The sequence below is a fragment of the Archocentrus centrarchus genome, chromosome 9 (assembly GCF_007364275.1).
Source record: "Archocentrus centrarchus isolate MPI-CPG fArcCen1 chromosome 9, fArcCen1, whole genome shotgun sequence".
NCBI classification, from domain to species: domain Eukaryota; kingdom Metazoa; phylum Chordata; class Actinopteri; order Cichliformes; family Cichlidae; genus Archocentrus; species Archocentrus centrarchus.
The window spans coordinates 7,805,644-7,820,732 of NC_044354.1; the positions used below are offsets into that span (position 1 = coordinate 7,805,644).

The window sequence follows — 15,089 nt, forward strand, 5'->3', positions numbered from 1 at the left end:
TCACACACACACACACACACACACACACACACACACACACACACACACACACACACACACAATCACAAACACACACACATAAAGTACACATAAGCTCACAGCAGGGGATGGGCATAAGTACAGAGAACACGAAACATGAAATAAAAACTTTGATGTACACGCACTTGCACACATGTTCACACAAAAAAATGCACACACTTTCAACCACGAGAGTGCCATACTGTGCACTTGAGCAGACAACCTCCAGCAAAGACAGATCTATTTCTCTTCCCCTTCAAATACCTCCTCCTCAGAGAAAGAGTACAGTATGTCAACAACTGACATCTTTAAGAAGTACGAAAACTTTCTTGTCCTTTTCTATATTTTGAGACCAAAATAGAACCATTAAAACTACAACGCAGATGTAATTCACCTGCACTCAGCAAAGTTCACCACAGCTTTTCCACAACCCAGTGGGAAGTCAGACCTTTTCTTGGAAAAATTTTCTTATGCAAAAAAATTTGTATTGTACTGACAACAGAGAGTAAATAGCAAGAAATGAGTCATTACCATGAGCCAGCAACAGTAGCTTACGAACAGCAAAAAAAACTGCAATCAACATAAGATGAATAACACGTGTCAGTTTTCACTGTCTGACTGCACTGCAGTACAACTCCAATACAGCACTTGCTACAAGAGACTTGGACAAAATATCTGTATGTGCACAGGGACAAACTGTACCTGCGAGTAATATTTCTCGATCTACCTGCAGGCAGGTAGATCAGCTTTTCTCGTGACCTGATACTTTCCTCTGCATCTCTGCACCTTAGAGGCTGAGGCAACAAAGCTGCTACATTCAAGAGCAATCATACTAACCAAAATAGAGAAGGGGGAAATATCAAATGAATTGGTTGGGCACCCGACACGAGTTTGTTTGTCTTATCTATACATTTGATCTGGTTAGGGGAGGAAGTTTTGTTGAATGGCTCTTTGTGATCCACCACTACAGGTTATAGCTTACAGCCTGCAAAGTGGGTGGGCAGGAACACAATCAGATGGGTTCAATTGAACACTTAATGTTCTTCTCTGCTTGAACATAGCAAACGAGAACTATTATATGTTTCAACAGGAAACGCAGAACACACCCTGCAATCAGATCTACTTACATCACTGTGACACGTCTTTTCTCCACATCACAAAGAGGGAAAACATTTTAAATTCACCACACTGCCAAAATCTGTAATTGCAGAAATACTCACGCTGTTAAAAATCATGACTCTGTGTTCTTGGTTTGGCCTCACTCTGATGTTCATATTCGTGAACATATTGTAATTCAAAGAAATTGGAAACAACAGATGGCGTGACAAAGTGTTATATTATGCAGCAATATTGTACCATACCTTGTTTTAGTGCTCCCAGTTGAGTTGTAGGGAATGATGCTGCCAAAAACAATCAAGCCAGAGAGATCTAGCATTTGTGTTAAGTGTGTGAGATTTGCTAGTCTCTCTATCTCTGACTAAAGACTTGGATTGATTATATTTTATATAACAGCACTGTACATCGAGTGGGCTATACTGATTAAAGCAAAAATTCTCTCAATCAATGTCATGCTATTATACGATAATAACAATGTAATTCACTATATTGTCACTGTTCAATAACCTGATGTTTGTTTTTGGTAAATAAATTAATTACAACAAGTCGAATATTGTCAAAATACAAACTTAAGAAAATGGCCACCCATTTTATTTTCTTAACTGCTCATGCAGTTCAGGGTCTGGAGTCTATTTGTGGTGCACTCCGCACAGGTCACCAAAAAAGATGCATACAAAAAATTTTTGTATTTGAATATTTTTTATTTATAACAAATACTCAGAAAACAGTGCTCAGTAAACTATGCATGACAAAGAAAAACGTCACATCCTCGTAACTGAGATGCTAGAAGCAGTAATGTTGTACTAAATGACTGAAATGATTAATTATCACAGTAGTTGCCAATTAATTTTCAGTGGATCGCCTAATAGATTAATCCATTAATTCTTTCAGTTTAAGCTCATACGTCCCAGCTGACTCCTTTTCTCAACATTAAATTGTGGTCTCCATCAGGCACCTGACACTAAGAAAACAAAGAAAACCTGAGTCAGAGAATCCACCTTCTCACGGATCAGATCTTCATCTGACCACAAAGTCATCTGACTCCCAGTGCATGTCTGACCCACTGATACTTGATACACAGAATCCAGCCCAAAACCCGGATAGTAGATACCAGGCAGGTAACCCAGCCCACAGAAAAGCACGCCTTTAACTTGAGGCAATGTGTGCTTCTTTGGATGCCTGTGCGTATATACCAGCATGCTTGAGCCTGTGTGCGTGTTTGTGTGTGTGTGTGTGTATTACTTTATGCAGGTCTTCTAGAATTTCCAGATAACGGTCATAATGCCATAAAAGCTTGTCAAAAGCCTGTTATCTCTCACACATATTTGTTCATCAAACTCCACCTTAAAACCCCTCAGAGGCAGATAAAGTTCCATCATCTGCCAGGTAATAAAATACACTGTTTGTTCTTTTATACAAATGTCTGCAATACAGGTGTGCTCGTCTCTCTCTGTCCATTTGAGAGATAGTTATCAGTTAAAAGGGTAACCAAAGCCTCTCCACTTGTCAGGTCCCCCCTTTTTTCTACATTCAGCTCCTCATTAGGTCCCACTGTGAATAATATCTCCTTTTAGCTCTGTTTACTCGAGGCATATGGCAGGCCTACTGTAGTCAGCAAGCTGTTTCCTATGACTAACTTTTCCACTATGGTTTTGTTGGTGCACTCTTGTGAGCACATCATATGGTGACTGCAGCATATCTGAACCATGAGTTGAACTCATGATAGCGGTGGTTTCCCCTAAAAGAGGAAGGCAGCGGTCATCAGTGTGAAGAGGAAAGGCACACAGGGCAAACATAGTATTAATGCTTCTATTGATTACAATCTTGCCATCCGCTTCTACACCCTCGTTAGATGTAACACAATGCATCCCAGGGAATGAATAACCATTGCTAATGGCTATAAAAAGCTCCTGAGAATCAGCTAACATTCTAGCCACTAAAATCAATATCTCCCCCAACCACAATCTTTATTTAATCTCAGTATAGTGGCACAAGGAATTAAGGATGAAAAGCAGATGAGAAAATTGCTCAGTCAGAACAGAGTAGGAGACACTGGGTTATCCTAAATTGACTGAAGCTTAGCCACTAAATCTTAGTACGTATCCAAAGTTTACACAGTACCCCTGTTAGGCTGCAACTGATTCAGACATGCTAAAAAATCCACTCTGTTGCTATCCAGGAAGGTACTTTGGATAAAAATAGTCCCTCTCTTCCTGTGTTGTGTCAAACTGACTCCAATCATTCACAGAGGATTCCAAATAACAATTAATTAATTAAAAGCACCTCCCCTGTGCTCACCGCTCCAGTTGATGCTGCAGTCACAATACAGGCAGTATTTACTATAAGTAATTAGCCCAGAGTTACAGGCATGAAAATCACCGTGATGATGGAATAACTATCTGAATGCCTCCAGGGTGGGACAGGAAACGAGAGCACTCAAACAGACAGTCATGCCTTATTATGCAAGTGGTGGAGGTAAGAAATACAGCCTCCCCAGGTAATTAAGGTCGTGTAGGCAGCTTCTTACAGACAATTGCCCTGAACAAGCCTGGTGTAAAGTGAAAGATGCTGATGTGAAGTGGAAGTGAAAATAACTGAAACTCTGCAGAGGTCTGACCTCTGTAATCAGTGTATCTCTCAGACCAGAATAAAATATTAACTATTCAAGCGTTAAAACATGGAGAGTATGAGCAGGTGACGCTATGGATGGGTGAGTTGTGAGCTGTATAATTTTAAATATCACAACAATTGTAAGTGGCGCTAAAATGGCAAGCACAACTGCATCACATATGTATAATGTTACTCTAAATATGTGCAGCTTGAAGCATGCGTCACAGTAGCCATAAATACGTGCTGGTTTCTCCTATTGGATGTATTTAAACCTGTTATTTCATTGCTCAGCTGTCACAGGATCCTGACTTCACATGATTATATGTTTGTGCATGCTTATGTGCATGATGTCATGTGTGTAAGCAGCGCATGGACTAGCGTGTATATAAAGCATATGGCAATATACTTAAGCTAAGCAATTACTGGTAACCACATCCTCATTCTTCACAGGGTCTGTGCTATCTGTGACTGTTAATTTACCACAGTCTGGGTCAGCCAGGTTTACATAGCTTGACTAACAAAGTACACACTCACATGCACGATCACACTTGTAAGCACACAGGCTAAGTCCTTCACCTGTTAATGTGTGAAACAAATGACGGTTGCAGTGGCGCCAGAGTGAACACACCACCATGTCCCATCTTATCAGCTGGCTGCATGAAAAGCTGTTTGTTCTAGATAGAGTCTGCAACAATCAACCAGTCTGCTAGAGGGGATTCAACTGGCCCTGGATGACTGCACCTCACAGGACTGAACAGAGAAGCAAATCCAGTGCAGCACAGGGGAAGGATGGAGATCAAAGTCAGGTACAGGCTGAATGACAACAATAGGCCTACACCACGGGATCAGCTCAGTGCTCCAAACTCCCAATCTTATCTAGGTCAGAGCCACACCTCCACAGACTCATCACGCTGCCTTTCCTTGCTGTCTGATTTCTTTGTTGTCATGTGTGGTGATGTAATTTAATGTAATTTTGCAGTATAAACTCTCAAGATGAAAACCAGGTAGCAGAGCCATGGCTTTCCTGTTTGAAAATACTCAGACAAGAGCAAAACTAGTTTTTGTAATAAGTCAGCCACTGAGGAGCCAAAAAAATAATAATCTTCTTAAAATGTTTTCTGATTCCCACTATTATTAACCCTTCAATGCATGTTTGAAAGCTGGGAAGCTGGCTAATAAGACATAAATTTCTGTTATAAATATGATTTTAAAAAATCTCCTAAAGGAGGAAGTTGTAAAAAAAAAATAAAAGCTTCATTTCATTACTAAAACCTTGGGAAACCTTTTAAATGATTAACATATAGTGCGTCTACACAGCATCACCTTCCACCCAGTGTTCCTATTGAGTTACCAGGCTAGCATTACTAGACTAGGTAAAATTAGGATATCTCCTGCATCCAGGCTTAGCTCACATGTACCATGACACAAACCCACACACAAGGAAGGAGAGAGAAACTGAAGTGGCTGGCTAATGAATTAGCTGTCTTCTGTTTTTCCTACCTGTCAACCATCTGAGAACAGTTAAAAGCCTTTATGCAAGCAAGAGTTGATACTGTGAAAACACACAGATTCTAATAATCTACCAGAAACAGAAAAAAAATCTCTGTGATGAAGTCTGATCAGTTTTGACTCATCAAACTCTCTTCAGAGAAGCTCGGCACGTAGCCATGACTCCTCACTCTGATTCCAAACCCAATTAAATAATCAAGGGTTCAACTGCTGCATAATACCATAATCAATAGACAGAAAAATTTCTTGGTTATTGGAATGAAGTTAAACAGGTCCCACAAAGAGTACAGAAAGATATAAGAGAAGATCAAAAGACAGAGCGTTTCTGTATGCAGCTGCTGCACCGCCCAATCAAACCAAATTCAGACACCCAAATAGGCCTCATTGCAGATTTCTCAGTCTCTACACACACCAAATTATCCAAGAGTGCATACCTACACAAAAAAGACACTAGTTCAAATACATGCACTATAGCCTTACCCACCTTCACGAGCCTAGAAGCATTCGCCTCCTGAATAATCCAGTCAGCAAACCTTAACAGGTTTAGAAAAGCAAAGCTTTTTAACAAATAACGTAAAAAGGCCCCTAGTAGGCTGTGATGAATGAATCAACCCAAGCATGCTGTGAACATTATCAGAGTGGGGGATGAATGAATATATTATCATGCAAGGCACAAATTCTCTTCTCCTGCCTCACAGCTTGTCTGTCTTCCTGCCTATCAACCTGCTTGCCTGATTACCTGCCTACATACAGAGCACCTTTTGTCCAGATTAAAGGGGGGATGGATGGGGCAGGATGAAATATTATTTCTTTTCACAAGAATTCATTTTGAAAAGGAGATGCGTTGGGTTTCTTTGCCGTGCCTCAAAGCTTCACTGCCTCCCTTGCTGACTGTCCAGACTTTCTATTACCCTCTTTGACAGGCTGTCTTCCTCTGTGCCCGTCTTCTTAAATGTCCCAGTTACCTCTGAGTCTGCATTCCTGCATGCTCCTAACCTACTGGATATCCGCATAACTGTCTGACTGACTGTCTTGCTCTGCCATTTGTTTATTTTCCCAACTTTTTAATGTTGTTGTCTACACATTTATATACACCTAGTCTGCACTAAAAAATATATTTAATGAGAAACTCACAATAATTGAGCTGCATTGCCAAATTGTTATAAAACCCTGATATCTAATTTCTGCACTTTACTTTTTCTATACTTAGGTTTTAACATGATTAAATAATGTCTGCTGATTTTCTCTGTTTGTAGTATTTTTTTTTTGCCAAGCTTGGCTATCTGCTGCCACTTGGGGGCATAGTCAAAAAATATGTTAAGCAACTGGAAACGTAAGATTCTCTTGTTCATGTGTGTTCTGTGGTTAGTTCTGCAAGAAACACCAACATCATAGGTTACAAAGAACATTTTTTTTAGTTTGGTGAAACTGAGTGTTAAAAATAATTTAAACAACTCCCTGCAGCTACTGTCTGTGCTTCTCCTTCGTGCTTCTTCTTTCTCCGTTGTTTCTCCCGCTGCTGCTTCTTGAGGTGTACTGTGTTAATTCCCTTTCCTGGTTAAGACAACCTTTCACCCAATCATCATTTGACCTACACAGAGCGTCATCGCCCAGAGGCGACACGCTGTTCGCTTGTTGAAGGACTGTTCGCAGGCCTCCATGTTGTTTGAAATACCATAATCTATCTCCCTGCGTAGGTGGGAAGCTACAAAAACAGACACCAACGCGGGACCATAAATTGGCCTTTAGCTGGCTTCAGGTATAAATGGAGAAAGTGTTGAATTTTTAACTAAACCGAAACCACAATTTTTCTTTTAACCAAGTGTTTTAGTAGCCTAACAACATTTGAGATATGTAATCTGTTTACTGGTGTTTGTGTCCAAATCCTGCACTCTGCACCATTTGCCCTGGCCTCCTTCCTGTAACTTCTGTGCTGCATGAGCTTTCCTGGATTGCAAAAACATTACCAGTAAACACCATTATGGCAACTATTTAAATGTATTCCACTGGAGATACAGTTGCCCTTCTACCTGCCTGTCTGTGAGTTAGTCACCCTGTTTGCCTATCTGTTTTTCTTCCTCCCATTGTCAGCCCAGGCTGCTGTCACACCGTACATTTAATCATTACTTGAGCCCTGACTATACCAAGCAGCTTCCCCGAGCTGAGTGAACTGCATCCGTGTGTGTGTGTGTGTGTGTGTGTGTGTGTGTGTGTGTGTGTGTGTGTGTGTGTGTGTGTGTGTGTGTGTGTCTGTGTGTGATGTGAGTGGGCCTTTGTAAGGCCTCCACTCAGCATAGTGATGATAAGTACTCCCAGCCCAGCGCTCTGCATGAGCTGATGGACAGACAGGCCAAGAACACTGGGAGCCTTGTGGTTGGGCGTGTGTTTGTGTGTGTGGGTGTGCATGTATGTGTGTTTTGTGGTAAAAGAGGGAAGGCAGAGGCTGGGGACCGAAATGTGTGTGTGTGTGTGTGTGTGTGTGTGTGTGTGTGTGTGTGTGTGTGTGTGTGTGTGTGTGTGTGTGTGTGTGTGTGTGCGCGCGAGCTTTTGGTGTTTCTTTCTTTACCAGCCACGCCACCAGAGCTTGCCACATGGCTGCAATTTGTTCATTAACTATGTAATAAATGTACACACACACAGAGGTAATATTGTTCAGAGTTGTGCCTGATTGGATTCTGAAATAGAGGGCCCTCGGGGGAATCACTTGTAGTCTACCAGCCACTGTGACCAGGAGAAGACTGATTTCTTAACAAGGGTTGAGACAAACTCTGAGGAAGCACACAGAGTCTGTACTTTTCTACCTCTAATAAGAAACATGGTATATAAATTGATAACGTTAGCTGAGTGAGGTTATTGATTTTGGTAACTAATATCCACTCCTTCGTTTTGATTCTCGCATATGAGCAAATGTAAAATTCGTTCCTTAATACTGTTCATGTTTATGTGCCTAGAACTCTAGAGACCACTGTAAATAATTGATATGAACCCAGGGCCAATTACAAGAACTCTATGATCATCATCAGTGGGTCAGATGAGTTTGGGGTGGTTGTTACAGATCACATGCTCACTGGGATATCAATTAAAGGTTGTTTAAGCTAAGCTTGTCCAATAGAGCTCAGAGCCAGCCAATCTTCACAAGCAATATTAGATTATATAACTGCAGATAATTTAAATATTGCTGTGGAAAAAAAATCCAGAAACACGGATAATAAACAAAATCTGTCAAGCATCTGTGCATGGAAACCGGCAGTGTGACTTTCAGAGGAAACTGCTTTTCCCATGCTCAGCAAGGCTTATAGCCATTGGGAGAATATGACTGCTGCTCTGCCGTGAGCATACCTTACATACTGGCTTTCCTCTAAACTGACGAGTGATACACATACATGTACATCAACTCACACATACAGTAGCCATGCATGTCTGTTTGCATGGTTACTCGGGGAGCAATAAAATCTGCACACACACACACACACACACACATCTTTAACCCATCCCCCACCTGGATTAATTCACCTGCTGCACCTGAGAATGTGACCACTATGATGTCACCTGCAATCCCATCACTTCAAAGGCACAAAAGCACCTCAGTGCCATCAGTACAAAGAGCAAACGCACCCTCTCACTTCTTCCTTTGTCCCTCTGTCCTCTAATAGTAATTCCCCAGCAGAAAGTCCATACACAGTGAAGGGAGAATTACAGAGTGTGCTCTACAGTCAGGTATTCTTGAGTTTCTGCCCACTAGCGCCCATTATGTGCACCACTGTAACAATGACAAGCTTCCTTTATTCCTCTTCAATCTTACTGACATGAAAGAAACTGCCCTGGCGCGTGAATTTGTGTGCACTAAAATGCACAAATATGTGTGTGTGTGTGAGTGATTTTTTTGTGCAATTGTGTACACACATTTGAGTGAAAGGTGGTTGTACAGTGAGAATCCCATGATTACAGTGCTGCCAGTGGACTGCACTCCCAAAAGCTCCCACTGGAAATACTCACAAGCACAGAATGATGTGATGAGACAAGGCGATAATACAACCACCACATTAGTGCATGGTTAGCCATTAAAAGACCCAGATGAGATTATGAGGTCATATGGGAGGTACAAAGCCTACAGCCAAAACAAGAAGACCTTCTGTGAAAGTACCAGCACATGTTCATGTTTTCCTTCTGTGCAAATGGAAGAAAATGTAAATCTGGAGAGAAAGAAAGCACGGCAGAAGAAAGAAGAAAGACAGTAAGATGGGCAGATAATAAAATACAGAGAGAAACAAGAGCTGAAAGCATGAGGTATTCCCTGCCTTGGAAATTTCCACAGTGGTTGATTTATGGACTAATCCGTCATGGAATAACACATGAATTCAGCGTGATTTGCCATCAAAACAACCAACTGAGCATGAAACAGGCGACCCTTGCCCATCTTCCATCTCAGCTTAGTAGAAGGATTTTTCCATTGTAAAGCAAGGTGAAATAGCAGCAGTTCAATGTACTGTAACACACTGGAGATGCACCAGCCCCATGAGCCTGCTATTCACAAGATGACACCTACTGTGAAAATATTCTTCTGCTCTCTTTAGGAAGGAGAAAGCGGGGAGATGGAAAGAGTTTATGTACGTATGTGTGTGTGAGAGAGAGGAGATAGAGGATTTACTGCTGAGATAAAAATGGAATCCATTTTGGTTCTTGAAGCACTCTCACCCATAGTGTGAGGACCTGCTCGGTGTGTTATCCTGCCATTGCTCTTTCAGTCACTTCCTCTCTTCCCTCCTCTGCTCTGTTTCAATTGTTCAGTCTTCCCCACACTACACTCTTTATATAATTTCCTCCTTTCCTCCTTAGTCACACCTCCTTCCTTTCCTTTCCTTTCCTCCTCTCTCCTCCTCTTCTTTCTCTCACTTTTCCTCTCTCTAGGCAGTAACGCACCCCAACACTGTCTCAGGTCCTGAAACTATGGCAACGGAATGAGAGAGCAAGCGCTCTCTATGATTAATAGATGAGAGATGCAGTGCCAATCGCTGGGGCCTGGGGAGGAGGGACAGATGCACTCGAACAACGCCGCACAAACATGCACACATAGCCACACAGAGTACACACAGTGAGTGCACACTCAAAGCCCCCCACCACCATTAGCCACCCTCTGTGCTTTGTGGTACTATACACACAGAAAATGGGAAAGGCTCTAACTTACACACTACACAGAGATACGGACACATAAGCAAATTAAGAGGCAGCGAGCAGGGTTTTCCTGATGCTTAACATCCACATGACACACACTTCTTTATTGGCTCCCGACAAGCAAACTAACCACAGAAATAACCGCAACCACAGTAGCGGATGCAGCCCTAATGAGTCTTAAAAGACTGTAGATGTCTCCATGACTCACAGCTGGCTTCTCTCACCTGCGAAAGCACAACAGCAGGACGGGAACTAGGACATCATATTTTAACACCGTGTGCCGTGATTTACATCATCTGTCCTGTAGTGCAAGACTTGGTTGTTTTCAAGGCCACTCATTCATCCATCTCCCAGGCAATCACACAAAGCCCCGGCGCTTTTGGATTATCCCTGCAAATGTATTTTCTTTCCATTCCATTTGAGTAATGACAGACAGCCAAACTCAGCTGTGACAAAGGTATTACCGCACGTTAATGTAGCATATACTAAGTGCTTAAAATAATAATATGAGGAGAAAGCTCATGATTTAAGCTGATTTGAAATGTTTCTGTGGATGGGTTTTTCATCTAGTGTGCAAACTGCAAACAGCAAACTTTGGCTTCTCTCAGTCTTCTCCTAGATGAGCTGGCTATCACTTTCTAATTCACTTAATTTCTAACAACAAAGCACTGCCAAGGACCAACAGCCAAAACACCAACAGACACTGCTTGCTTGGTCCTCCATGCCCCTGGCTTTTTTGGCATGCAGTTTACAGCACGCTCAATCAATTATGCTAATGTAATGAGTATGAAGAGTGTTTAACACACGGATGGTTAATTCTGTGGATGCACTGTAGAGTCATTTTTATGGAGCCACAAGGGTTAAGGCTAAGTGGGAGAAAGCAGCCAGTTAGAACAACACACTGAAGCCATGCATGTGTGTGCGCGTGTGAATGTGTGAAAGACAGCGAGAACAAGAACAACGCGCAGAAGCTAGTGATTAGTGATTACATTCTCAATGAGCCATGCTGTGAATAGAGCATACAAGACTGTACAGCACTGATATATATCAAGTGCTTGTAGCACAATGAATACCATGTATCATCTCATATAAACCATGAGCAATATGTTCCAGCATAAGTAGAATGTGATGAAAACTTTTGTTTCTGAAGAAAATCATATATGTAAGTAAAAGAAAAAAAAAGAGTAGAAAATGCAGATAAAATGATGCATTTATCAAACAATGACTTCAACTTCAGAGGGTGACAGAAGTCATTGCCAACAAAAATGAGATGGAACAGCGGAAGGTTAAAAATGTGTACAGCGAGCAGGAGTTGTATAATTTGCTATAGCAGGTTAGAATATCTTCCTGCTTCTTTTTTTTTTTTCACCTTCTGAATCACAGCAGACTCCCACTGAATCTGAAAAGAAAGCCAGCCAAAAACAGAAACTGTGCCATAACATCTGTGATGCGAAGTTCAAATTCAAGCTTCTCTGATTGTGCTGACCTGTGCTTCTAAAACAAAATGTGTTCAAAAAAAAAAAAAAAAATCCACATAGGATTATACTCTTCCTCCTGCTATGTTCTGCTACTAGAGGTTTGTCATTCAGTGTTAAGGTAGTGTAACAGAAGCGGCAGCAATTTAGAAAGACGTGAAAACTGAAAATGGGGTAAGCATCAATAAATCACATTCAGATGAGTAAGATGTGTTTGATGCTTTCTTGTAGTCTAATTGTTTCTAAAAAAAAAAAAAAAAAAAAAAAAAAAAAGCCCACACACCAAGGATGTGCATCAATAAAACATGGCTTGTATAAAATATGCATAAATACACACACTATTAAATGCAGGGTATTGACACTGACTGAATGAGGACCAGTAGTTAACAGCAGCTGACTGGTCTCACTGTTTATAATAGAAGGCCAATTCATTTGAACAGGAGCAAAGTCCTTTATCAATTATTCAGACCCGCTGTATTCAAGCTGCATCTGCATCTGTCCTTAACTGGCAAAGGTAAATACAAACTCTCTCTCACTCCTTCTATTTCTGCCTCACTCTTCCTCCCTCTCACACACACACATGCACACACACACACACACACACATACAGTGTGACAAATTCACATCAGTCACACACAATGCCATCCCCACTGCTATTGTTAGGGGATCGGAGGATCAAACGCTCCACAGAGCATTGCTCCAATACAAGCAACAACTCTGGTTGCCCTGCTTTATTCTGGTTTTGTTGTTGTTGTTGTTGTTTTGGGTTTTTTTTTTTGTTTTGTTTTGTTTTTTTCAGGAGGAGAACAGGCGGTCTGTTGTCACAAAGGTAATCATGCTGTAATTCATGTGTCAGCACCATGGACGTGTCAACATATAAACTGCTAATAGTAGGATTAGCATTGTTATTTGTGTTGCTGCAAACAATACGGTGGGATCTGCAACCTATGCAACATCTCAAAAAATGCCTCCAAGACTTTTGAATGCCTTGAGGCTAATGTTGTAGGAGGAGCAGAGGCAACATGTTAAAACATTTTGCTGTTCCCCGTTTAAGATCTACGCGTAATCCCCAGCACAGTGTGTATGCTGACTGCAAAAAACATAAGGTCACACATGAAAAAACATGTGCAGAGGAGCACCAAATGTTTCCAGTCATTTCAGGGAAAACATGAACTACAACACCCTTTTCCTCTTAGAGCTGGTGTGAAATCATTCCTTCTTTTTCCACCTTTTTTAAGGCCGATAAACCATGTGGTGCAGCTTGAAAACAGTTTACATGAAGCATATTTTGGTGTGTGCATTCAAAACTGCTTAGATTCACCCATTTCTATCAGCTCACTTGCACACTTTCTAATCTATAACCTACATTCAGAGTTTCGAAATCCCTTTTCCAGCTTTTTCCAGTGCCTCTGGGGGAATCGAGGAGAGGAGAGGAGAGGAGAGGAGAGGAAAGGAGAGGAGAAGAGAAGGGCAATCACAGAGTAACTGGGTGTTGGCACTTGGGTTGCTGGATGTGGTTTGCGAGGCCTCTTATCTCTTCTCCAAGCTTGTTAAATAAATAGAAATAATGTGCAGCAGCACTTCTTCTACAAATCCACTTCACAACCGGTGCCCCTGGTCAGAATTAGAAACATTTGACTGATCTTTTGGACAACAGTGACCACTCCATCACCTGGTAGCTGAACACACCCTAACCAGTGTGCCTGTCCCTCTATGTTTATGAAGCACACGCAGAAAGAGAGAGAGCGAGATAAAGTCTCAGCGCGCAGAGTATCACTTCACAATAAAAACATGAATGTAAAACGATGAATTCGCATCACATCCCTGTGATTCCATCCAGAGTTTATAGAAAGACTGAAAATAGTAAGATTGCAAGCACAATTAGTCCACCCTATAAATCGTTGCTTTAATTATAGTTTGTCAGTAATATGAAAATAAATGGAAAATCCCGTCATGCACAGTAATAATGAAGCGAGCACTCGAGTATTATGCGTTTTCATAACATTAACACTAATATCTTAATAAGCGCCTTTAATGACTGTAGTTTGAAAGTAAGCACTGTTTAGTCAAAATACCAGGAGGACTACAGGCGGTCCAGTCCAGCAAGTTCCTACAAACAGATTTCTTATTTCTCATTTTCGTATTTTGGAATTACACACTGGCATTGTTTTTGATTATGTTTAGACTCAGTGTGATCCAAAATAGGTCCTCTGAGACTTACACTTCTTTCTACTACATGGGCAAACAGCGTAGGAGGGATTACGCACGAAATTACGATTGTTTATATCACCAGGAGGTATTATGTTTTGCAGAAAAGCATCACAGTTTTCATGTGAATCAAAAATGTACACTTTCTGATTCATAAGATTAATTAAGATGCTTTTATAAATACGTGAAAGCACACTAAGTTGATACCGTAACCGCGCGAAGCTGGTGCACTTGTCGCCCGGTAGCCTGGCTGTACAGAAAACAAGCCTCCGGGGTTTGAGAAAGACTGGTACAGGCTATGAGCGCATGAAGTTAGACATAAACAAAGAAATCTCACCTTCAGCTCATGAATGGATATCCCTCGGAGTGGTTATACAGCTCTGCCTTTTAGTAATCCATGAGATATGTCTCTCAAAGCAGTTCAGATGGTGCTCGTTTTAGGATAACAATACGAGCGCTACTTTTCTCTTGCGCTTCTTTTTGTTACATGCCGCGCTCAAATCACACCACTCAAATCGGAATATCCATCGGAAATCCACACTAGTGAGGAAAAAAAAAACACGTTTTGCCTCGTAAACTTCCCTCTGGTAAACTGTACGAACGGAAACAACCGGGTGTCCCAGAACTAGCTACGGAGCTGAACGCAGTCCCTTCCACAAAAGCCGACGGTCATCCTATTTGGAGATGAAGCTTCTTACCAGACTGAAGCGGAGCGCAGCAAGCCCAGCTGTCACCCACCCGCTACACACACACTCTTTCTCACACATGCATAGGGAGGAGCTACGTCTATGGAACGGGAGCTATTGTGTCAATGTGTGCCAGTTATGGACAACTGTATTTCTATTTTTACGCAGCGGAATGCGCGTTGGAGAAAGAGAAATCTCGGGCGCTATTAATAGTGTCGTCACAGAAAAATAAACAAATAAATAATAAATTCGGGAATTTCAATAAGATTAACTGGTATTCTGCATGCTGATCTGC

The 15,089-nt window shown here is 41.5% G+C and overlaps 1 protein-coding gene across 3 annotated transcripts in view; it reads right to left on the minus strand.

The window, feature by feature from the left end:
- The window catches only part of sema6a (sema domain, transmembrane domain (TM), and cytoplasmic domain, (semaphorin) 6A), a 119,102-nt gene extending 104,297 nt beyond the window's left edge, over nucleotides 1-14,805 (minus strand). For all 3 annotated transcript variants that reach the window (XM_030737058.1, XM_030737057.1, XM_030737056.1), the window contains exon 1: nucleotides 14,446-14,805. The gene's annotated coding sequence lies outside the window, so the exon portion shown is untranslated. The remainder of the gene's footprint in view (nucleotides 1-14,445) is intronic.
- Nucleotides 14,806-15,089: the final 284 nt, after the last annotated feature.